The following is a 26,928-nucleotide window of genomic DNA, read 5'->3' as shown; positions in this document are numbered from 1 at the left end:
AAGAGTGTTGGAGGTGAACCGCCAAATTTCCGAAGCCAAACTATATGTTGTTAAACTCCAAGTGCAGAATCTTAAACTTCTCAGGTACAGAAATGTCTGAGACACTAATTGCATTTATTCAGACTAGGGAAGGGTGGGTTTGCCTTGGGATTGCCTTGGAAGTGCCCCATGTTATTTCTCCAAAAATCAGAAATAGGTTTTACCAGTCCAATCTGATGTTCCCGGTCTCCAAACCCTTCTGTTACGATGTTTGTATTTGGACTCACATGTACATCGACAGCATATACACACTGCTGAGAGGTTTAGGATCTTTTGCTGGAGTTATTTCATGTGCTTGTTATGGATGTGTGTTAACCCTTAATCTTATGCCCACAAGAGGCTCTCACATACACAAAAAAGAAAGTTTGGTTTATTATAAAATAGGAGTTACAAAATATATAAAAATGTTGCTTTAGAAAGCAAAGTTACAGTCAAATTACAATACATACACACTTTGATTAAAGAACAAAAGATTCCCTAATTATTCTAAAAGGCCTACAGAAGCAGGGCTTTACATTCTTCCCATAAACCCACACTAGAAAAATGGGGAGGGGGAGAACGTATACCTGTTCTTAAAGAGAAGCAGAGATGCAGAGTCCTGGGGAGCACTGGGTTGTGTTCTGTCCTGTTGGAGCAGTGAGAGCTAACTAACTTTTGCATATAATGATTTTTATACATACCAGTAGATGGGAAGTGGCTATGAAATGAGTGATTCCTACCATTTTGATTGTTAACTTTGCTTAATTCTCTCTCTTTTTTAAAAAATAAATTTTATTAAGTTTTCCATCATAATAACACAAACCACAAAGCAAAATGATACACAAAAACAAAAACAGGAAAGGGGGGAACAATAAAGAAATATACAATAAAAACAAACTTCATTCTTCCCAATTCTTCTTTGGCCATCCTATTTCTGATTGTTTAACAAAAAGCTGAAAGACTACAGTTTTTCTAAAAAAATACATTGAATTTTCCATAAGGCTCACCATTGCCATCTAGTGTCACATTGTATATTGCACTTGAAACACACTTGAAATGTTTTATTTGCAGCTGTGTAGCTGAGTCCATTAGGGACGCGGGTGGCGCTGTGGGTAAAACCTCAGCGCCTAGGACTTGCTGATCACATGGTCGGCAGTTCGAATCCCCGCGGCGGGGTGCGTTTCTGTTGTTCGGTCCCAGCGCCTGCCAACCTAGCAGTTCGAAAGCACTTCCGGGTGCAAGTAGATAAATAGGGACCGCTTACCAGCGGGAAGGTAAACGGCGTTCCGTGTGCTGCGCTGGCTCTCCAGATGCAGCTTGTCACGCTGGCCACGTGACCCGGAATGTCTGCGGACAGCGCTGGCTTCTGGCCTATAGAGTGAGATGAGCGCACAACCCTAGAGTCTGGCAAGACTGGCCCGTATGGGCAGGGGTACCTTTACCTTTACCTTTAGCTGAGTCCATAGTGAGCAATTACCTGAACCTGTCTGTGATCTGCCTTTGTATCACCTTACTATTGTGTGGATGAATCCCAGTTGGAAGCAGAGTGTCCTGTACTTAACAACTAAATTTCCATGTGTAAATCTTCTGGTCAGATGTGGGGTAACTCAGGATATTCCAGAGTGCCTTTTAGCAGGGGGGGCTGGAATCTGGCTAGTCACCAAAGCTAATCATGGAGGGTCTCATGTCATATATATCACTCTTATGCCATGAGCTACAGAGTTATATCACTCTTATGCCATGAGCTACAGAGATAAACCATATCATAAATTCAGATTCACACATGCCTCCTTACAGTTCCTTCCCATCCTGATGCCCCAAACCCACATCTACACTTCTTTTTCAATACAATGTATCCAATTTTAAAGAGATGGAGAAGAATTATGGGGTTCTCCTTACAGCTGCGTTCTACAAGTCCCCAAAGCTTGAATCTGAGCCTAAGCTCAGGAAAATTCACCAGCACCCCTAGTTCAAATTAGGCTGTATTCACACATCAGTATATCCCATTTCGCTACATTTCCCTGTTAATTTCCCTGTTATATTTGAGCTTTCACACGACGTAAACACCACTTCCAGAAATGTAGCAGAATATAGTGGGAGTTAAGCAGTCATTTCCATGGTAATTACTTCAAGAAACAAATCTGTTTTCAGCCCCACTAATTCAGAAAACCATGGAAGTGAAGTGATGAAATTTGGAGCGGTGTACTGACATCAGGGATGGCTCACTCATGAGACCACGTAATGTGACTGTCTCATGATCAAATTCCAATGCAGATCTTTATTCAGGGCTAGCCTGCTCATGACGCCAGGGGAGACAACCACCTCAGGTGGCAGGATCCACCAAGGCAGAAGATCCCACTCTCAGTCTTCCTCTCTCCCTTGCACATGATGTAGCTCTTCCCTCACCTCTTTTTCCCTGGCGCCATTCTGAGGTCTGCCTTAGGTGCTTGGGCTGACCTTGACCAGCATACAGTTCTTTCCTACCATTTCAATGGGTGAATCATGGCAGAACAGAGGTGGGTGTGTGTAGAAATGGTGGGGCAACAGAGATGTTGTCCAACAGCATTTGTTGTTATGTCACACTATGCCTACTGTTGTGAATGAAATTTAGCACAACGTGCTGGTATAGCAGTCAAAAATCCACAGTTCCATAATGCAACAGGTACTGCAGCGTGAAGGGAATATAAGCGCTAGCTTATATCAGGAAAACAAACACAATGTTCCCCACGTCTGAATGCACCCTTAATCTACACAGGGAACTGGTTGTCACTATGATTTGGCCACACAATGCAATGAAGACTCTGAGCATGTTCACAAATCTTCACAACTTTTAGATCCAACCTTCCATATTAACTCTGGAAACTGTTGGCCTTCCTTCTTGACCATGCCAATAAATCAGGATGAATAAATTTTAAAAACTATCATTCCCAAAGTCCAAATTGGCAGCAGCAGCTTAGAAGCAGTCATCTGCTTTGGTATAAACTTGATGTCCTCTTTGTCCAACTTGTTAAGTCTATGGAAATGTGGGGAAGGAGTTTGGAGGAGAGAGATTGGCAGCTGAATGCTGAGACACTGTCAGCCAAGGCAAAATTCAGAGAGAGGCTGGACTTGGCACTTAATCGTTTGGGGATTTTTGAAACTGAGACATTCATTTCCAGAGCCCTGTTTCTGAAGTCCCAGATAAAACAATTAGTGTATTAGAGGATTGATGTACTGCAATGGCAGAAACACTCAGTAGGCCCATGCTACTTGCTCACCCAAAATGACTTTTTCACAGCATGTCACCACACTATCTAACACACCTGCAAACTTGCAAAAGACTGTTCAAGGTGCATGCAATGAAAAGGAATGAAATAATTCCAGGAATGTCACTGCAAAGTATATCATTCACAATTGTGCAGCAGGCTTTTACCAAGGCAGAGCTGCTTAAACAATAGGCATCAAATCAAGTGCTAGCGCAACACTTGGAACCACGAGCTAATGACCCTGAAGCAAGAATAATATTAAATTAGCCATACAGAGGCACAGAAGTTGCTCAATGACTTCCAGCCTGTTTTTTAATGTCATCTCAGCATACAGCTCTTGCTGCAATTGAATATTGAGTGGCATCCTTCTGTCATGTCAATGTCTAGAATTGTATTTCAGGTCCTGAAGTTTGCTTTCAAGATTATTGATCATGTAATCTTGCTCTGCGACCTGGAACATGTCTGCCAACAGTGTTTCTTTGTGTTATACTGGTCGGACTTGAAAAGGTAAGTTACTGCCAAGAGCTCAGGGAAAAGTCACATTGTACAGCTAGTAAAATGGTTTAAAAGTGCTTTAGGGCTAGTCATATGCCAGTTGTTAGAGGTTTACTCACTTGGCTAAATAATAATCCGAAAGCATCAACTGAAGATTGGCTGTCAAGCTACACAGGACCTATGTCCATTTTCTTAGATTTGCTCTGTGCATTGCAGCACAGAACCCTGGATTCACTGGTGACATGCTAAAGGAGAAACAGAATATTCAAGGTGTGGTAGAGGTGGTTTGAATACACTGTGAAAGAAAGTGTCCTAGACTGCAGGGAATGTATGCTCAACCTGCCTCCATCATACTTAAAATACTACATCTGTCTCCAGCCTAAGTACCCTAAAAGGCTACTTTTATTGCTGATCTTTGTATTATAGTAGTTGTCAAGTGCTATAATTAAAGTTGAATTTCAACTTCCATTGTTCCTCTCATTTTTTTCATTTGCTCATAATTAAAAAATCCTCTGTGCTAAAATTGTCAGTGCGTGATCTCATCCCAAAGGTAATTTTTTTAAAGACTGAAACCAAAATTAGTTCAACTATTTTTCAGTCATACAGTTAAAAATTACGCTTTCCCACTCTGTTTCAAATGACAGTTTTGTAATGTATCTGAAAGCCAATTTCAGCTTAAATTCCAACCTTGTTGGGGGGTTTTATGAGCACTAAAAGAGGCAGAAACCATTCAAATATGCATAGCATTTGTTAAAATATGTTGCAGTAATCATTGTTGTGTATAATACACAGGTTGATGTTTTGATTGCCCCAACCCCCTTAGGGCTAAAATGATCCACGTGTGTGATGTTTTCTTTGGCACATGCAAGAGAATAAGTGTGTTCCAGACTTGACCCAAACTTACCCCACAGTCCTGATGGAGATGTCACTCTGAACTTGAAAGCAGTCGGCAGAGTCAACCAGCTTCATGCTGCTAGATGGGTCACTCTCTGCTTCTGAATCTGACTGGGGAGGTCAGGTGGCAGAATGGGAGATTCAGAAACATCAAGGGGCAGATCTTTCCGTTCAAGTAACCAACAGTCAATTACTCCCTTCCCTTTGATATATTGGTGGGACTAGGAGAAACGGTATAGTTCAGAGGCAGAACCTGATGGTACCCACCATTAAGACAAGTGAGTAAGTCTTGCTCTTGCCAAACTGGAACCTGTTGTAGCAATAGCTTATATCAAGGCAGAGAAAGAACAGTTGTTTGAAAACCATGTTAATTCCCCTGGAGATGGAGAGCCAAGGAGGAGGACAGCTAACAGCTCAGGATAGAAGGAAATCATTAGCCTGGTGTGTATCACCAGGCTGTGTGTGAAGAGATCTTGCTGTTGTCCATCAGAGTTCACTTCCCATAATTAGGAAGACTCTCTCTTGGAAAGGGACTTGAGGAACTGCATCTGGTGTTGAGCCAAAGGAACAAGCTGGGATGATGTTGGTGTACAACCCACCCTACTGCTCAGCAGAATCGCTGAACAAGCTGACTAAGGTTGTCTTGGGTGTGGTGTTGGAAGAACCGGGGATAGTGGTTTTGGGTGACTTCAACATCCATGTTGAGGATTTCTCAGATCTGACTCAGGAATTCATGGTGCTCCAGCACTTGTGCTAGGGCTTCTGAGAGGTTCAATTTTCTCCAGTGCTATTGAACATCTCTATGAAGCCATTGGGAACAGCAAGATGTCATTGATATCCTGAAGGCAGGCAGCTCTATTTCTCCATAATCAGAGGAGGCTGTGAAAGCTCTGAACCAGTGTCTGAATGCAGTGGTGGATTAGATGAAGGAACAGGTGCATAGTTTGGAAGTACCCTTGCATGTCTTTGTCACTAGAGCTCCAAGTGTCCTCTGTGGCAAGCAGTGTCTATTACCACCTTGAACTGATGTGCCAGCTACAGCTGTTCCTGGGCAGGCATAGCCTGACCATTGTTATTGTTAACTGTTGTTGGTAACCTTGAAGCTGGACTACTGCCATGTGCTCTACATGGGGATGGCCTTGGGCCTGGTCTGAAAACTCAACGGATGCAGAATGTGGCAGACTGCTGATAGGGACACATAGCCACCAGCAGGTGACACCATTGTTAAAACATCTGCTCTGTCTGCCCATCTGCTGCCAAGCCAGGTTCGAAATCCTTGTAATAATTTGCATTTTTTTCAATAATTTAGGTCAACAATTACCTTATGGACTTCCTAAACCCTTTTATCCCACCTTAGTCACTTAGATCATCCACTGGTTGTCCCCCAAGTTGGTGAGGCTTATCTGACAACAAGGAGAAACCAAGCCTTTAGTTTCATTGGCCCAGTATTGTAGAATGCTCTGCCAATAAAGATTCAGCTGCCTCCTTCTGTTTTAATGTTTTAATGTCTGCTGAAAAAATTTCTATGCCATGAGGCTTATGCAGGCAATTAGGAAAACATCTTCCTCTAATAGTTAGCTGGTGATCTATTATTTGATTTTTTGTGGTTTTTATTTTACGTTGATATCTGTGTTGTAAACCGCATGATAAAATATTTAGAGAGCGAAAAGATATTGAAATATATTTTGTTACAGCTGAATTAGGATCTGGTGCCTCTCCACAGAAATGTTTCCACATACATAAGAAAATGTGGCACATTTTAAGGATTCTGCATGGGTAGATGGGGGAAATTGCTTTTAAAATATTATAACTTTGAAATGTTAAGCATTCATAAGTCAAAATTACCATAAAATGCATGTGTGAGGCATGCCATAATATTTGGTCCCCTGCAGAACGGGTAAGGGCTGTGAAGTTTAAAAGAAACTTCACAGGAGGGCCAGAAGAAACAGAAAACAGTCCTCTGAACTCTCAAGCTGTTTTTAATGCACAGATCTTGTGTATTTGAAATAATGTAAACAAGAAAAGCACATCCAAAATGGCAGAGACATTCTTTTTCTGGTTGAAATTCTTGCATAATAAAAGTGGAGACCTCACCCCACCCCTGAAGACCCTTTAATACAAAATATGAAGATTTGTGACTGCTTCAGAGAAGAGTGGGCAAGTGCCGGCCTCCAGACGAGATCCACCCGCTGCCCGCCAACCTCTCCCCTTGTAACTTCGAGCTCAGTCTTCTTCTAGAGGAGGAAGAAAAACAGAAGAAAAATCTAGGTAACATAAGAGCACTACCTGCTGGCTTCTCACTGTCGATCTTCACTTGCAAGGAAGAGGAGGAAGTGCAGAGGCTGTTAGAAATGCACAGAAGCCCTGCGAACTGCTGGAGCTGGGTCAGATTCCTCTGCCCCAGCTCAGGCAGCCCGACAAGCTTCCATGGTACTAAGAGGCTTTTCTTGCTTCCAAGGAAGAAAGAACTACAAAGTCGGAAAGGCCCCCATGGCAACTCGGCCACAACAGCAACGACTTGCTAAACTGACTCCCACTTAGTTCTCTTTCTTGCCGGCAAAGATGTCTCTACACAATAATCCACCAAGCAACACTGATGGGCAGGGGCGCCGACTTATAAAAAATATTGGGGGGGGCCATACCGGGGTCCTGCCCCGGGAAGTTTTCTAAGAGCCGCTCCCGGCCCGTTGCTGCTGCTGCCGCCCGCCTCGTGGCCCCCTCGCCAGCTGAGGGAGGGAGAGAGACCGAGAAGGAGAGAGATGCGTGGTGGGCAAGGCAAGTGCCTCCCACCGCCCCTCGTGCCGGCCGCCCCCTCCACTCCCTTCCCCGCGCGCTCGCCCTCCTCGCCCCAGCTCTTGGCCGTTCGCCCCAGGAACTCGCCGCTGTTGGGGTTGTAGATGAACCTCCACCACTCAGCCATAGACTGGCTGAAGGGCTTCTCCTCCTCCTTGGCCAGAGAGAGAGAGAGAGAGAGAGAGAGAGAGAGGCTGGAAAGAGAGAGGGAGCTTGGCGGTTCGCGGGCGGCGGTTTTTCCCCTGCCGAAACAACAGCGGCTCCTCAGAACCGCTAAGTAACTCTCCCTCAGGCGCCCGGCGGGAGAGCAGAAGAGAGGAAAAGGAAAGAGGGGCTGGGCCAGTCGCACGCACCGAGCAAAACTACTCGCGCCGCCTCTTTTACTACCGTAATAATTATTTGTTTTAACTCATTACTGAATGTATTTTAAAAGGTAACTATCGTCAAACAAGGAAAATAAAAAATACCAACATAATTTTGTGATTTTACAAAGCATAATATAACTAATAATTTTCTTAAATTATTGGGGAGGCAGAGCCCCCCCCCAAACGAATTTTTGAGGGGGCTCGGGCCCCCTCAGGCCCCATGGAGTCGGCGCCTATGCTGATGGGTTCTCTAGAATTTCACATCCACACTATACAGTGAAAACACTCTTAGTCCACTTTAACAGTCATGCCAACAGATCCTGGGAACTGTAGTTTGTTAAGGGTGCTGGGAAGGATTTCCTAACAGCTCTCTGCCTCCTTAACTAGATCCTTTGGGAGAAAGTCATGGCTGCTAAAATGGTATTAAAATGCTTTAAATGTGTGCTGTGGATGTGACACCAGCTGTTGGGTTCCTGTGTATGTGTGCATTGGGGGGGGGGCTGGGACATATTTAACTTTCCTTGACTTTCCTTATTTTATATGAGGAATTCTATGTGCTTGCTCAGAATATCAGGCTCCCACAGTACGCATGTACCTGTGCACATTCCTCCTTTGTGCAACTAACTACCAGCAACACCTGCAGGATCCACATGAGGAATCTAGTGCGCTTCCTACTGCTAGCAGAACAGTGTGTTGGAGAGCAGAGGTGAGGTAACACCAAAGTCATTTCTCCTTATTCCAGTTTTCCACCATCCAACCAGAATTACAGGCACTGTTCAGATGTATAACTATTTGGAAATGGAACCACGCATCCACAGTGAAACTGTGTAAGAATCAAAACCACAGCAAGGATAAAGAGAAGTGAACTAACTACTTCATTTTAAGTAGAATGATATGAAGGGGATAAGGTTAGAAATGTGTCTTTCCCTCCTACCAACTGTACCAGGCCTCAAGGCTGAAACGTCCATATGTTGACTTTCCCCTCCTTAATCCTTTGAGGGTGGGCAGGGGAGGAAAGAGACTTTTCCATCATTAAACAGTAGGAATTCCTCATCTAGAGCTAAAGGATATGTCCTATTAAGTGAGAACATAAGCCCATTTCTAATTCAGGACAGCTCTTCTATGTATTCTCTAGGACCAATAAAAACTGCTGATTAACCAATGTACCAATGGATTTCCATGTGCTGTACAGCTGTCACATCAGCTGTTTCTTCTACCACAATTGGGGTGTAATGTTGCTGGGTTTAAGTGCAGGAGAGGGGAATTTTCTTGTGACCATACAAATAATTCATCATAAGCTGTGTTGCCCAAAACTCTTGGTAGGGTGGGGGGAATAATATATCCTAGTTATACTGTAGTTCATTCTAAGTCTGACATGAAGGTGGTTGGCACATATAATAAAAGCCTGAAAAAATATTTTAAAATAAGGCAATACCCCCCTCCTCCCCCCAAAAGGATTGGGAAAAACATTCCTCCCTCAACATCATTTTGAAGTGACTTATTTCTCAAAGCTAAATGCCCTGTTAATGTAGAAGAAATGTACCAGCTGTCATTAAGCAGCCCAATACATTTATTTCATAGGGAAATGCCTTTTGTGTTTTCCTCGTTTCCTAAGCTAATTTTAAAAAAACGGGGACCAGCTCATCCTGTGACAAACAGTCTGAACGAAAGGCTGCAAGCCTTGCATCATTATGAGGTACATTGTAGTTTTTATGCATGTACGCTATGTGAACAAGAGGGTTAAAAGTTAAACAGTAGCCTGAGGCGAGCACACTTGCAAGCTGAACAGGTACAAAATAGGCTTTTGTTGCTTCCAAACTATTACTGTATGTCTTTAGCAGAAACTAACATAACAGACATCTATGTGCAAAAAAAAAAAATGTATTTCCTTAAGGTTGCAGGTATTATGAAATGGAACTGCTTTAATGGCTGAAATGCCCATATGACCTTTAATCCAAAGTCATAAATTTGTCAGTGTCTGAAAGTGGCAGGATATCATTCTTAATGAGGCTAGTTTTCTTTTTCTTTTTCTGGTTTTTCTTTTTTTAAGGTCTTTGTATTTCAGGCATCTTAGCTCAGACTAGCATGGAGTTCTAAAATTATTTCCAAAAGTAGTACAGTAAAGAACTGGTAAATCTTGAAAGAAAGAAAGAATAAATGAGAATACCTTGTGACTAATGCATTGTTACCATTTGGAATAAAGTAGCGAAGGAAGCTCTGAGAGCTCAGTTTGTTCTACATTTCATAAAATGATAAATAACGCAAGTCGTCGTGTTTATGTATAATGAATTACAATCCGGCTACATTTACCTTAGTAACATTTTACTGGGGTTGTATTTTACTCCCAACTACCAATTATGTCATCATCCTGGCATTTACCTGGACATAATGATACACAGCAAACCCATTCTTGTAACATAATTCATGGCTTAAAAGTGTTTGCAAAGCCAGCCAGGATTCTATACACACATAATGATGTGGATATTGCTATTAAATTTTACAGATTAAAGTTTAGTAAACCTTAAAGTCTTGTGCTGGTTTGCATGGTATTTATTAATCCTGAAGGAAAAGATGTTCTGCTATTTAAATGTCAATAACACATAACCCCTATTAAAATAAACAAAAAAAAAATGCCATTATACACATTTTGTTACATACCTAGTACTAAACAAGTCGCAGCACTAGATATGCAATTAAATGCCAAACAGAAACTGCAAGTTTATTAAAGTGGCATGGCATCATTGTAGGCCACCATCCGAAAGTCATTTTTTTAACAATTGAGGCAAAGGATGAAGCACGTAGACTGACTTCACATCTGTGTTATAACAGAATCCCACATTCTAAAAACATCTCAAAACCTTGATAAGAAATATCTATTGTAACATTATCTTCCATTTATTCAATTTAATTTCAGTTTGAAGAGGGAAGCATATAGATCATTTTATAAGCTTGTAAGGTCGCTACATTTAAATTAAAGTGACCTCTCTTAAAGCCTATTAATAACAAGTACTATGCAGAGAGAAATTTAATATGAATGGTTAAAATGCATAGAATTCAGATTTTACTGCCCAACAGCTCAATTAAACAAATTGAATTTTTAAGCAACAAAAGGGAATTGAATCAAACAGGGATGGAGCAAGATCTGAAATGTGGACATTTATGAGTGATAGTCCTGGAGCCCTCCAGCACTCAGTTCCCTTCATTTGTTGCCTCAGCAGTTACAAGGGATTGGGCAGGCTGCAACACAAAAGGATAAAAATGTTCACCATTGAAACACAGGTTTTGGCTCCCAATAAATCATCTGTCACTTCATCACAGCCCAGTAGATAATGAGCAATAAAGTTTTCACACTCAGAGAATGAGGAACCAGACACAAGCAACCCAGCTAGAGCCGCTGGCTTCCTTTTTCAGTAAACGCCAAGGCGCGTTGTATAATAAATTACCACAAGGTTTCGGGGAAAGGATGACCCTGACATCGGTAACATAAACAATTTAATGTGCTAAAGAAGCCTGATCTAATCACATTTACCTACACATTTTAACAACAGGAATAATTCCCTGGCTCTTACATTTATAGAGGAGCGTGTATATCACGATGAGAACTAGAAAACAGCCCCGCTTCCACGTTGTTTGGATACTGTAAGCAGAGTAATGAATATGTGCATCGCTTTGAAATTTTGATTGTTGTTATGCAGCCTAACAGGTGCACTTGTCTCAGCTGAAAGCTGTATTCAGCCCCTGCGATGAAGAGATCTCCGTTGCCTGTGCAGTTGAGCAAGCACCAAAAATGTTTGGTGGGGCTTGGGGAACAGCTGGCATTTCAGGTTTTGGTGGGTTGACCTATGGGTGGAAGAGCACCCAAAATACAGTGGTACCTCGGGTTAAGTACTTAATTTGTTCCAGAGGTCCGTACTTAACCTGAAACTGTTCTTAACCTGAAGCACCACTTTAGCTAATGGGGCCTCCTGCTGCTGCCGCGCCGCCGGAGCACAATTTCTGTTCTCATCCTGAAGCAAAGTTCTTAACCTGAAGCACAATTTCTGGGTTAGCGGAGTCTGTAACCTGAAGCGTATGTAACCTGAAGCATATGTAACCTGAAGCGTATGTAACCCGAGGTACCACTGTAACAGACCCATGTTGAATTGGTACCTCCCTAACCATAATGTGTAGTAAAACTTGCTAGAAAACATTAGATGCTTTGAAAATTAATAAATAAAGCTGGGTCCTTTCTTCCATTGGAGCAATACGCCTTTTAGCAGAAGAAACCCCTCTCATTGGAGGAAAGGACTGACTCAGTAATTCCACCCATACAGTGAATGGGGAGGGATCCATAACAATTGTTTTTCATACAGTGGTACCTTGGTTCTCAAACACCTTGGTACTCAAACAACTTGGAACCCAAACACTGCAAACCTACAAGTGTTCCGGTTTGCGAACTTTTTTCAGAAGCTGAACATGCTCCGTTTTGTGTGCCATGCTTCCGTTTTGAATGTTACGTTTCTGGTTTGAGTGCCACGCTTCCAATTTGAGTGCCACACTTCCGTTTTGAGTGCTACACTGAGGGCTGTCTCTTTTTGCTATTTATTTTGCGTTTTTGTGGCTCTTTTTTTGTGACTGCGTGGAACCCAGTTCAGCGACTGATTGATTGACCACTTGACTGCAGTACATTGTTTATTGCTTTCATTTTATGGATCCATGGTCTCATTAGATAGTAAAATATGTGTTCAATTGCTGTTTCAGCCTTTAGCGGTTGTTTTTAAAAGTCTGGAATGGATTAATCCATTTTGCATTGCTTTCCATGGGAAAGCGTGCCTTGGTTTTGGAACACTTTGGTTTTGGAACAGACTCCCGGAACGGATTAAGTTTGAGAACCAAGGTACCACTGAATTATAAAATGTTAAGCTGTGGTAAATGCCATAGTGTTACTACTTTTTGGAGATGCCCCATGCTCACAGTATTCTATTCCCATCACGACTCCTACTTGATGGGGGGTTTTTTGTGTGTGAATATTTTGTATTTGTTGATGACAGGTCAAAAAGAAAAGTTGTTGGGTCTGCATTCGGGATAGCTTTGTGACTCTGAAGTGTCAATCCTTTTCAGCTAGCTGGGATTTTCAAGGAGTCTCCTCATTCAAATTCACATGAAAGTCACTTCAACAGGGGTACTGGAGAGGGCTACGTACAAAGTCTAGTTCATATGCAAAATGTAAAGCAGAATATCACTTGAAAAGCAATGATGTAGCCAGAAAACACATAAAACATACCCTACATTGATTGATATTATTTTATACCAGCATTTGATGTGACTCACAGTAAAATACTATCAAACATCCTTGTCATATGCAAATCGACAAATTAATGCTTGCATAATAGGTCAAGGTAGAATAATATGCAAATAACTTTTGTACGCTATCTACTTTTGTCATTATCTTAACTACACGATTAAACACATGCAAGTTGCAACCCTTATGTCTGGGTTGTGCGTCAGTAACAAAGATTATTGATCTCTATTCTATATAAGGGTTTTAAAATACAAAGAAAAGTATCTGTGCCACTGGTTATACTCATTTACATTACAGGCTCACAGTCAATCCTATTCCAGTTTACTCAGGAGTATGCCAATTTACTCCTCATGGGCCTCGCTCCCAAGTATCTGGGCAATGGACTGAACCTTGAGAGCAGTTACTCTAGGTCTCACAAAGCATGACTGAGAGCACAAGTTTTAAAAATCCAGATTTGTGCCTGTGTAAAAGATAGAAATATTGGCTTGCATGTGTCCAGAAGACATATTCATGTCAATTATATGGAAAGGGCTCCTAAATGGTTAAAGAAAAACCCACCTGGACTCCTTAACAAGTAACATTTAATAGGTATACACTGAGGTGTATATTGCATTCTTGTTCAATATTGAAGATGTATTATTTATACCTGCTCTAGTAATGTCATAGAATACACAAGTAGAGTTTGTGTAGCAACAACAGTGGAAAAAATATTTGCAACCGGGGCAGTCTGGCAATATTGCTTGTTAAGGCATGCTATTTGTAAGCAAATTTATATGAAAAGTATGCAATCCCTAATACTAAACTACTCTAGCCCCAGACTGAAGGGTGATTTTACAAACGTCCTGCAGCACTCAATCATTCCTTCATTTTAATGTCTTTATTTTATGATTTTGTTGATGAAATACTACTTACCCGGTGCTCAAAATTCCTTTTAGGCTGCAGGCAGTGGCTAGTTGACATGGCAAGCCATATTTTACAGCTATATATTTCAGCTTTCTCTGTCCAAGTTGGAGGACACAGTAGCCAAGATGGTTTTTCATAGTGGAAATATATTTTCATATTTATTTATTGATTTGACTAATGTATCTATTTTTCAATTCACATGCTTATGTTTCAATCCATTAGAGTGATTCATGGTCAAATAATATGTTATTGCAAGTACAAAGAGGAGATAAGGCCACTGTACACTAGCTGTAACGCAAATAATAATAATAATCTGTTATTATCATTATTATTTTTAAAGGAATCCACTGCCTGGTTAAAGATTAGGTTTTTGATTCCCCCAAATAATAAAGAGTAAGAATGATTACTTTTGACCAGTTTATTTCTTTAAAAGGAATTAGAAGCACATAAAATAAATTTGTTTTTAAGAGTGAGTCCTCTATAGATCTCTTACAGCTATACTAAGTACTTGAATTTCCATAAAAATAAAACCTCAACAGAGCTTTAATTATATAACATAGGGGATGGCAGGGCAAGTGATAATGCAGTGTAACGCCTCTCACCTTCAGGTCATGCCTTGGAACAACGCCCAAATTGGTAGTGCCCAAAAGTTGTTCATTACGATAACTAGTAGCTGTTTGGAACCTTGTATTAAATGAGTTGCTGGTCTTGTTCCAGCTCTTAGTGGACAGATGCCCACATAAAAAGGAACTAGCATCTGTTGACTCTCTACATAGAGTCATAGGTCTAAAGACTGTGCCATCCCATGGATCCCTGGAATGCAATTTAGAGAACCTGGCAGTGGTGTCAGAGAGGAACTGTGAATTGGAGGTGGAGGTGGTCATAATTTGCCCGCACCCCCTTCCATTTGCCACAACCTTTTCCCGCTTCTAGATTTCATTAACAGAATCCGTGACACATTTCTGTGCCTCTCTGCAACGATGGGTGCTGCAAGCCACACATAGAGGTCAATGGCAATGCCTCCATTGAATTTAATTATTCTTTATGATGGCTAATAGAACAAATTGTCAATTTCTTCATGCACTGACAGGGTCCACCTGTTTTATGTTATTGTGCATCACATTGTGCACAACCACAGAAAGGTAATTTATAATACTAATAATACTAGCTAATAATGTAGAGAAGACTAGCGAGCAGTCTGTGGGACAAATCCAGTCCATAAAGCAATGCTATCAGTGTTGGGTTCCGCAATATAATATTCCAGCCATGTCTGCAGGCGTATCCCCAACAACTCTAAAGCTCTTTTTGAAAGATGGCACCAATATCAAAGTCTGATGACTTTGTAATGAAGCAAGATTGCCAGGACTTGCCCCAACTCAGAGATGAGCTGCAGCTGGCGCCCAGTTTGTGGGCAGAGGATGATCAGAAGGGTGATATACATGGTGGAAGATCAGGGTGTGGGTCAACCAGTGGTGTTTTTCTAGATAAAGAGGTGCCAGAACTCACCATGAACATTGATCTTGATTTGTTTCCACAAAGCTTGTGGGTACATTATATGAACATTCATTCTGATTTGTTTGCATGAAGTTTATACAAAGTTGCACCAATTGTTTCCCTACATTTCCCTATCACTTTCCTATCTGTCAAAATACTACCATTCCCCCCCCCCCCGAAAGTATGGTTGTTAGAAAAAAAGGCCAAATCCACTTTAATTGCACAACTGGAATTTGGCAGTGTGCACTTGAATTCCACCCACCAAATAGCTTCCTGGCAGAGATATATCTGAAAATGCTGAGCAAAAGTGCCCCACAGCTGGTGAAACAGGGAGAGGGGTTTTTTTGGGAGGGAAGGGGGCATTTCATCCAATATTAGGAACTCTGGAGAAAGTTCTCAGGAGTTTGGGGGCCTTTATCTCTATGTGGACAGCAGTGGTGATGACCTTCTCATCCTTTTAAAATTTAGTTTTGCTCTTGCATTTGGCAGATGCAGCAGCAGAGCTTCTCACACCACCATTTTCTTTACCACCTCAAACTGTTACTGCTAAATCGTGATACTATCCTGGTTGTCTCTCACACACACAGTACCCTTGGAATGACACTGTGGCATGGAGCTCCAATGCACTAGGCAGCAGCAATGCAAAGCTTAAAAAGCAGAAGGGAAACAACCACCACTTTCTCCTGCAAAGAGATAATTTTTGCCAGGACCCTCCTTTTCACCTACCCTCTTAGGTTAATCTTTTCTGTGGATGGTTTTTGATTCAGCACTTTAAAAATATATACTGAGATCAATCAAAATATATACTGAGATCAACCTCCTTCTTTTTTCCTTTTTCTTTCTGTGATGGAACTCCTACTTGGGGACTTCCCTGGCTTTTTTTCTGGCCCATGCAGGACCAGTCTGGATAGTTAGCCTTGGTGAAGACTTGATGTTTTTGAGTTTTTGAGTTTCTGCTGAAATGAGGCTGCATTTTAATGTATTTTAATCTTGTTTTTTAAGTTGTATTTCAATCAATTGCTTTATATCTGGTGTTAGCCGCCCTGAGCCTGGTCTTGGTTGGGGAGGGCAGGGTATAAATAAAATTATTATTATTATTATTATTATTATTATTATTATTATTATTATTATTAGAATGTAACATTTCTGTTGCAATTCTGACCTGTAAGTAAAACTAAGACCAGTCGGTGGTTACTCTTTACAAATATCCAGAACTATCCAGGGATGGCAACCTATAGAGGATAACAATCTAAGGACAAGCATAAGTGACAGCTTCAGTATGGGTAGATGTATTGCATTCAGAGCACCATCCCTCTCCAAGATGTGGGAAATCGCAGCACATCTGTGCTCTGAGCTGGTCAGGCTGCCGCCAGAAGAACACCAGGTCTCGTGATCATCATACTTCAACATGTAGATAAATTGGAGAGGAGTCAGAGAAGGGCAAACATGATAAAGGGCTTAGAAAAAGGATGTTATACCAAAAAGATTACAGTCATGAGGCTGTTTAGCCTAGAGAAAAGAAGATTAAGGGAGTACTTGATAACAATCTTCAAATATTTAAAAGGCTGCCACAGAGAAGATGGAGAGGGGGTGTTCTTTGCTGTCACTTGCAACAGGGCAAGTGTCAACAGAGGAGTATTTCAGCCCTAGGCAGCTGCCTGATACAGGCCTTTACAGGAGTCAGGAGCATATAGAAGAGCTCGTCTTCTTCCAGGCATCGCCCCTAAGACGTATGGTTCTCCTGCTTACGAGCGGCTGAGTGGAGGAAGCAGATTGTGGGTCTGATGCTAGGAGGAAGTAAACAAGGCAGGCCACACATAAAACATTCCTTTGCTGGCCTGAGCCTAGTTGTGAAGTAGTTGGGTGAACAGCAACAGGCTGAGACTGTCATCATCCTACAACCAAGGCTCACTGAAAGTAGAGAAAAACAGGGGCAGGAAGCTGGTCGGGAGACACTGTAAGTTTGCAAAAGAGATAAACATGGGGAAATAGTAGAAATGGGTTGGCAGTATTCAAGAGCAGCTGCCGCAGCAGAGTTCCCCTATACGAAAGTGGCCACCCATTCCCATGTTTAATATGGTTATCCCTTCCTTTACAATGCTGCAGTACAGTACCATAACACATAGTAAGTTTCCTTCACAGACTCTCCTCATTTACAGAAAACATCCTGTGAATTTGGCAACAGAAACCCTGGTCTGAGTCAGCCAGCATACCCAAAACAGTGGCTTTCCTCCCACAGTTTGATTGTCTCAATGGACTTGGCTTTCTGGGTACCCCTGCCCCTACCAATCCAACTTCCTATTGCCTGATCCATTACTCCTATCCATAACATTGGGAGTGTGTGATTATTTTAGCTTGTTCAGTTCTTTGAAGATGCCCTACTCCTATCCCTACCAAACTTCCTGCTTAGCTCAGGCTAGCTATTACATCAAGGGTACATTTGGTTTTGCATGGCCAAACGCAGAGAATTACCCTCAACAGCTCTTCCTCCCGAGTCCACTGCATCATAGTAAATATGGCTCACAAGGCAAGCCTTCTCAAACTTATTATGGAACGCAAGCCTTAGTTCTAACAAAGGGGTCAACAATGTAGTTCATCAGTGCTGAATCAATTTGTTTGGGAGGGGGTGTAAAAATGCAAAATATCTCTAATTTCAGCTGGGGGTGGCGAAGTGTGCTTCAGGTATCCGAGGATTGGGAAAAACTAGAGTAGAACTGCCATTATATGAATTTCAATTATCCAATTTCACTTTGTGTCTTCTCCACCCTGTAGTCTAGTGGCAGTGTAAGTCTATGTAAACAATGCACTCATTTATCCCATGTTCTGATTATCCACATATTTGACAGCCTCAGGCAATTTGTGTAAATGAGAATGTGCCATAGTTTTGTTTTGTTTTTTCCCTCCTCTCTCCCGCCCCTTCCATATACATATTATGGTGATGGCATAATAAAGTTAGCACCAAATAAGGACTTAAACAGTCACAATATTTTACACTGATTATCAGAGCAGTCATTATTATAACTGAGCAATGAAATAAACACCTCTCCTAATTACAGGAATTGCAGGAGACTCACCAGGCAATGACAGGCATCACCCTTACAATAAAGTTTGGTTTACAGCACAACGTGGGGGTGGGGAGCGAAAACAGAGAATATGAATAATGGCACAATGGTACTGTGTATATTTTAATTAGCTAAAGGTAACCAAATGAGATTTGCCACTATTATATTGAGGTCAGTTCTCCACATGGCTTCAAGCACAACACATTAAGGCAGGCAAGGTGATGCCAAACTGGGGGTTTTAAACTAATCAGCGTAATTAAACATAAAGTAAGAGCATGTGTTAAAAGCTACACCCATTTTACTGATCACCCTATTTGCATTAGTCTTGTACTGTAAATATTAGCACCAAAGAAGTGCTAATTAAATTGTTCTCTTACAAACAGAGGGGGGAAAGTCTAATCTAATTTGATGCTTTTAGAATAGCTGCACCATGTCTGAGTCTGTTGAAGCACAAGTCATTCCAAAGGAATATTCCAATTATACGACATAGTCTAATTTGTTCCAACGTACTAACATATAGGCATTAAGTGTGTGAGTAAAAGAATGCTACAGTTGACCAAAAAAGGCATTGGAAAGTCATAAAAATGGAATAAATGAATAGAAAAATTGAAAAAAATGAGATAGAATACACATGCTACACTCCCCTCCCCAACTTTATGCACAAAAGATAAAAGGGAGAAAGATATAGATGGATTGCTGTTGATGGGTGCTTGTTTGTGCTTCCTGTCTTGTTCCTAGTAATCCCTAGCATATTGCAAGGCTTGGGGTGGTTGTACCTCATTTGGCTGACAGTGAAGGCAGCATACACTGCGTCTCTGCGTCACTTTCTTGAACAGAAACTGTTGTCCCAATATCCAATACTGCATAATAGGATTTCCTCAATTTGTATAGATTTCCATTAATCAGCATTAAATATCATCTTCCAGCCATTACGGTAGAATTATGAGACTTCAGCCTAGTTTAGGATTCTCTATCTTCAATAACATCAGCAAACAGTTGCTCCCCAATGTTCACAATTTAACGAGAATAGTTGTCACAATCTCTTGCGCTGCATGTACGGAGCTTCAGTTGCTAGCTACAACAGATGGGAGCTCCACGAGAACATAGGATTCACTGTCAATACCAGGGCTCTTGCCTCACTCTATCTGAAGATTGAAACTGGGACCTTCTGCATTCAAATAGGAGTTTTACTACTGAGCTGGGGACCTTTCCAAAAAAACACACACATACCATCATATTTTCCCTCTGTCTGATACAGCCATACCTTTAGTTCTCTTTAGTCATTATTAAAAAGGAAATGTGAACACACGGGAACAAAAGGACAAGCAACGTTTATGTCACATTGACACTCTACATTTAAAGCACTCTTATACCACTTGAGAACAGTACAATCATACCTTGGAAGTCGAACGGAATCCGTTCCTGAAGTCCATTCGACTTCCAAAACGTTCAGAAATCAAAGTGCAGCTTCTGATTGGCTGCAGGAAGGTCCTGCAGCCAACTGGAAGCCACGGAAGCCCCGTCAGACATTTGGCTTCCAAAAATAGTTTGCAAACCAGAACAGTCACTTCCGGGTTTGTGGCGTTCGGAAGCCAAAACGTTCGAGAAGTAATCTGTTCAAAAACCAAGTTATGACTGTAGTTTGTTCAGGTTGCTGAGAGTTGTTAAGAGACCCCTCACAGAGCTGCAGTTCCCAGCACTCTTCATGAACTACAGTTCCCAGGATTATTATAAAGTGGTATAAGAGTACTTTAAAAATATGGTGGGTGGGTGATGTTTCCAACACATAGTAAACAAATGTCTGGTGTAAGTCTTTTGTGCCCCATGGAGGCTCCCCTTTTATTTTAGCATCCCATAGATGCATCCCTCACCCCGATTCAGACTTTTACATTCAATGAGTTAGAAGGTGACAGAAACAAGTGACTGAGCAGCTGGAGCTCATGCTCTTGCTCACAATGCACCTCTCATCTCATATATTTTATTTAATTCATGAAGAGGTTTTCAGAAGTACCACACTGGAACAGTTTTAGTAGTACCTTCTCTAGGTAGAAAAGAGGGTTCTACTAACCCAGGGAGCGACAAGGTTCATAACAAACCTGGTGATATTTCCCTATAGCTTTTCATTTGGGATTGATTGCCGTGAAGGAGTTAAATGAAAGGTGGAGAGTCTGGAGCTACTGAATAATGAGCTCAGTGCCTAGTCGGAGATTTAGCCTCTCTCAGTACAATGCTGGCAAATGCTGGCATTGAAAAGACCCCCAAATGAGCAGAAAGTCTTCCACTCCATCATGAGGAGCTGTTCTCTGGAGTAAGGACCAGTGGGGAAATGCTTAAAACACTTACCATATGTGGTTAAGAAAGGCCTAATTTGTCCATTTTGAAATTTTGCCTTCCTTGTGAAAAGGATAGTTAATTTAAAGTAATTTGTTTTGCAGGTGAGGCTTTATTCGGAGTGGTTAATACATCACCCTTGGTTGCCTGAACAATTAGAAATTGTCACCAAAGAAAAATGTCGCAGTTCATGTAAATAACTATTTACCTAAAGGAAATGTGAATCCACAAGAGTCAGCATACTTTAATGAGGCATGACAACAGAAAAAAAGAAGCCAGCGGTATGCTGCATCTGCTAAAGCTGACATCACTTATGGCAGAAATTGGCCAAAACAACTATTATTTGTTTTGTTTTTTCTTGTAGAAATAATGCAGCTTGAAATTTTCAACAGGCAACATGCGTCCAGACCATTTGTTACTTCTAATGGCCTAATTGTTCTCCTGGCAGAAATAAAAAATTAGGGCACTTATGTCATTTACCTAAATTTCTAATTAATGCAATGCCAATAGAGAAACTGGAGCACGGGAAGGAAAAGAAAAGGCTGGACAAATTTCTATGCTAGCCTATATGCAATTTGTCTTTGTTAACTTTATATTGTCTCTTTTTCCTCCTCTTTAACAGCAGGCACACTGATTGTTGCATAGATGAAACATCTTCTTTTCTTTTTCCTCTTTAAAAGCAGGACAAATATATTTCATTCTGCTGGCATCCATTAGCTGCTTTGTGGTCTGTTAGCTACAGCAGGCGTGAGAAGCCTCTGGCTTGGGAGGTGAAAATGGCCAGCTAGACCTTTCTAGGCAACATTTCCGATGCTCTGCAGGCCACACCTCCTCTCTCAAGGCCATACCCCTCTCACCAGCCTGAGTTTGTACCCTTATTGACTGTTTTTCCTTGGTTGGAATGTGCCTCTTGCTTACCTGGATGTATGATTGAGGGGGGGGGTGTAAACATCTGACTCTTCCATGGCTGGAATGTAACCTATAAAAATGAAAGTCACATCTAAAAGTCACACACAACCTTTTGTCCCTGGCTGTCCATACCCTTGGCATCTGGTCTCTGGAAGTAACCTCATGAGAGACAGAAGAAAAGTTCCCCACTCCTCCTGGGACACGGCACTGAACTACAGAGTACAGAGTACTGGCCTGGGTTCAAGGCTTGATTTGTTAGTAGCTTCGATGAGAAAGAAAAACATAATACATTTTCATTTTTAAAATGTGAGCAGTAATAAAATAATTCAGCGTCTCATTCGTGGATGAAGGAAATAAGCATAAGAACAAAAGGGGAACCTGAAAGGAAAGCCCAGCATTCTGTTTCCACAGTGCCCTGAGACATCCACAAACAGGCCATCAGGACAACAGACCTCTTACATTGCTGTTCCACAGTAAGTGGTGTCCAGAGGCATGCTGCCTCTGATTTGGAGATTGCGTAGGGCAGGCATAGGCAAACTCGGCCCTCCAGATGTTTTGGGACTACAACTCCCATGATCCCTAGCTAACAGGACCAGTGGTCAGGGATGATGGGAATTGTAGTCCCAAAACATCTGGAGGGCCAAGTTTGCCTATGTCTGGCATAGGGTTATCATGACTAGTAGTCATTAATAGCCTTATCACCAGTGATTTGTTTTTCTAATCCCCTTTTAAATTAGAAGTCACCACCACCAGTCAGGCCGCTCCGGAGCTTTACCTAGGGGCGCTAGTGTGGTTCCTATGAAGTTGAGCAGGTCCAGTTGGGGGTGGCTTGGTGGCAACAGTGACATCAAGGAGCAGGGGAAATGGTTATCAGCAGTAGCCCTACACAGAGCCAATAGCAGTGGTGCTGTGACAATATACCAAGGGTCCTGGTGGAGCTCCGAGGATTCAAGGGTCCACAATGTTCCCCTGAGCACTGATCTAATTTCTGCTGTCCGGTAATCCTCCACACCCTATTATGACAGGATATTTATGGGGTTTCTGAAAGAGGAGAAAGGCTCAAGCTGTTCAGCGGGGAGGAGGTGTGAAAGCTGATTATCTAAATAACACCTGAAAATTTCAGCATAAGCAAGGTGTTGTTTATTGTTTGTTCTTTTAAAGTAATGTTGCACACCACAAAACTGGTAGGAAAAAAATAGGAATTGTTTTGTTTTATTTTAGTGCATGGAAGTACAATTCGGAAGTTGTTTCCCATATTTGTACCACTGAACTTCACATTTCTTATGCATGCAGAATGCCACAGTGCATTAGTGCATACAGATTCAGCTTATAACCAGCCTTGAAGCTTATAATTTGCTGAAACATTTTTAAATGCATGGTATAATATCTGTCTTTCTTGTGGAGAAGTTATTGAAGAGACTGTTGGTGACCTACACTATAAAGATACTTACGAGTGGATCTGTGACTTGATTCAGCAAGTTAATCTGAACTACAGTAATGCCATTATAATACAGGTATCCAGTGATGCATGAAAACTGAAATTTCAAGGGGATTTTAAAAAGGCTTAGTTATTCGGAACTAGAGTCTGCCCAAGCCACCAATGGGATATTAAAGCAAGCTCTGGTAGGAGTGGAAAATTGTAAGCAGATACTGATAATAGAAAAGTAAAAGCAATAGGAGCTGGGTTGCTTCATGGCCGAATCCCATAAAATCCAGACAGAGCAGGAGTTGCAAAGATGGGGCTATTTTTTTCTGGCTAAAATATTAATATGAAATATAATAACAACGTAGTAGAAATGGCTTTTGTTAGTTTGGATTTCTTTTAATGGCATGCACACCATTTTTTCTAAAGTATGCCGTGTGCAGAGGTGTATGGGCAGACAAGATTTGCCTTGCATCTATATCTGTGCATGTGTTTTTTTTAAAAAAATAATAATCTGACCTGCTTCTGAGTCACTCTGTGCTCCCTTCATTTCAAGCTGTGATTTGGGTTCCAAAACAACCTGTATAAAAGGAAGCCTCCCCCCCCACACACAAAATTTCAGGGGACACAGGGACACACGGGGCAGGAGAGGGGGGACATCCCACTGTGCAAGCAGAAGTAATTGCAGAGAGCATCCACTGATGCGACTCATTAGGTGGATCCTGCCCTTTCTAGGAAGATTTTATGCAAATTTGTGTCTCTTTTGTGTGTGGCGCATTTCCTCTTCTTCGCCAATGCCTAGGAGGCCACCTTGGTGTTTGTTTTAATTCTGCTGATTTCTGTTTTAATTTTCTCGCTTTAATTTGTTTTAATATCATGTTAACTTTTGAAGGCTGCTCCGGGTAGAACCTTGTAGAAAGCAAGAAATCCAACAAATAATGATTTGCCACATGGAGTTAAGTTTTTAACTCAGGCACCCAAAGCATGTGTGTCTATGTGTCTATTTCCAACACTGGCCATCGCGCCAGTGCATACAAGGAAAGCATGATATGTCATACAGTATTTTCAAATGCAGGATTGAGCAAGGGAGACATTACAGTATATAACCCATTTGCCAGGCCTTCCCATTTCCTTGCAACACAGTTCCAAATGGAACAGGCCACTGATTCTAATCCGGTTGAATAGGGATGATATTTCTGCTTGAAATACAGTGTTATCCTGGGGAGCTGAGCACAATGGCTAAGTCAACAGCCACCAGACCGACAGTTGCTCAGTGTGTGTGTGTGTGTGTGTGTGTGTGTACACACACACACACACACACACACACATATACACAAAGAGCTTCACAGACAAAAAGCAAAAAAGAGCCCACGGTGGAAAATGTGTGGCCAATCTTTCCCCTGCATACTTTTTAAGGTGACTTCTAGTGATTTGTTCCAGCTCTGTGGCTCATTTCATCTGCAAGCCCTTGAAGCACGAGCTCCCTGTACCTGGCACTTTGGCTCTGAAAGAACAGAAGGCGAGCCATATCATACTGTGGGGGGACGGCATCTCCCTACTAGGGAACAGTTTGTAGCAAACAGTCTGCGATATGAAAATGTATTTAATGCAATTAATAATTTAAGAAGTGAGAGCATGTGCTCTTGGAGAGTTAAATGCTTGTCAGAGTGATAGATGCACGCTTCACCACCAATACATTTCGTATGAAGAGCAGAGGGATTTTGCAAACTTGTGTTGACCTTGGGTTGCGGTATATAGGAGGCAGATTGCAAAGGCAGGCCTGCTTATGGTAGGAGAGTGCGTCAGCTCTCAATTTACAGCCCTTTCCCCAATTAAAGGACTGTAAAAACATTAAAATTAATGCAGTCTTAACTCCAGAGCAGGCTCTACTTTCTTAATTAGTGCATAATTATTCAGTTTTTGATATCCTGGAAAATTATCACATGGAAATTATTTTAGGCACTGTAACAATAGCAAAAAAATCTCTCCCACCTCCCCTCCCCCAACTCTATTAACATGTGGAAGTAATTAACACTTTATTACAGTGAAAATACTATTACTGCTAATGTTTAATGACTTTTGCCATTGCATCATAAGCAGGAAATTTAGAACACTGTAGAGCAATCATCTGCTATAAATATATTGCAAAGATTATGAAACGGCATTGGATGAGTCACACTAACAGCATTTAAGATGAGGACCCTACATGCAATAGGCTTCCAAAATGACTGTGGGCAGGAAATATAATTTTGGGGTCGAATTTGTCCCATACAGAGAGATGCTTCCACGGTAACACTTGGCGAGCCAGACTAGCAGCAGAAGTGTGGAGTTTCTAAAAGTGTTATTCTAAAAGTCTCTGGCATAAAGATCCATGGTATTGTTTCCTCGTGACCATTTTTCATTAGAATCACCATCAACCTGTAAGCGCCACACACACCTTTTTTTTTTAAAAAAAGTGTTGTTAAAAATGTAACTATGTCTAAAATGAAGAAGCGGTAAATTTTATGGGATTTATAGATTTCTGTATTTTTGTTACTCAGAGAAAATGTCTAGAGTAGATTTCCTATAAATGTCTGGAAAAATTATGCACCAGCTTTAGATGATTCACACCAACAGCAATTAAGATGCTGAGTCTACATAAGTGTCGAAAAGGTCAGTGCTCAGGAAATAGCATTTCATGTAAACTAGTGTGACAGAGCCAAATGTGCTGAAGACAAAGGGGAGGGGAGGTAAGGAAGTGGGGGGGGGAGCAGCCTACTTCTAGTAGATGTCTTGTGCCTTGCTATGATGAAGGTGCAATAGTTAACCAGAATAGCAATGTTTACAAAAATGTTCAACTATCAAAATGTAAATAGGGAGGGGGGGAAGTACAGTTAATACTGAGCGATTTGCTCTGAAACATCTTTATGGAAATGTTTGGGCTAACAGCATAAAGGAATGAACTGCAAAGCTCCGTACAAAATAAATCCAGAAAGGAATAGAAAACAGGAATGACCCAACACAACCTCCATATATAGCTGCATCAAGTTTCATTTTGCCTATGTGTTGATCATGGTATTGTCAAGCTAAGTTGCACTGATGACAAGCATTAATCGTGGTGGAGTCTGTGAAACTCTTTTAAATTTTAATGTTATATGTATGTGGACTGTGCAATACAGAGTTGTTGTTTTTTTCAGGAGGGGGTCGTTCCTACCTCTCGTTTTGTTTGGTACGGTATTGTTCGTTTTAAAATGTGTGTTTGTTCGTATAGTATATTTATTCACTCCTGCTGTGAATTAATTCATTCACTCATTCAGTCACCCAAACCCATACATACATATGTATAATTTGTCTGGGGAATAGGGAACATACATTGCGCTGCTCCATAGCACCTCCTTTGACATACGGCTGCAAGCATTTCATTGGAGATGGAGCCTGTGACCCAATCCTAGATTGTCCTGCTGCAGTTGCTAGTTGCACATATGGGGTCAATCCAATTTAGCAGCCTCAGCAGTCTCATGGATTCTGTCAGATAAATGTATAAGAATAATCATGGATTATTAGGCACCTCTACAAGGTAGTCTTAACAAAGAGCAGATAACTCTTTGGAGAAGGGCCATAGCTCAATGGTAGAGCATCAGCTTTGCCTGCTCAAGGTCCTTACTTCAATCTGACCTCAGTATATCCAGGTAGGGCTGGCAGAGAACCCTGTCTGAAATCATGGAGAGCCACTGCC

Source organism: Podarcis gaigeae (assembly GCF_964106915.1).
Source record: "Podarcis gaigeae genome assembly, chromosome: 5".
Taxonomy (NCBI): Eukaryota; Metazoa; Chordata; class Lepidosauria; order Squamata; family Lacertidae; genus Podarcis; species Podarcis gaigeae.
Note: the sequence above shows the minus strand (reverse complement) of the source record.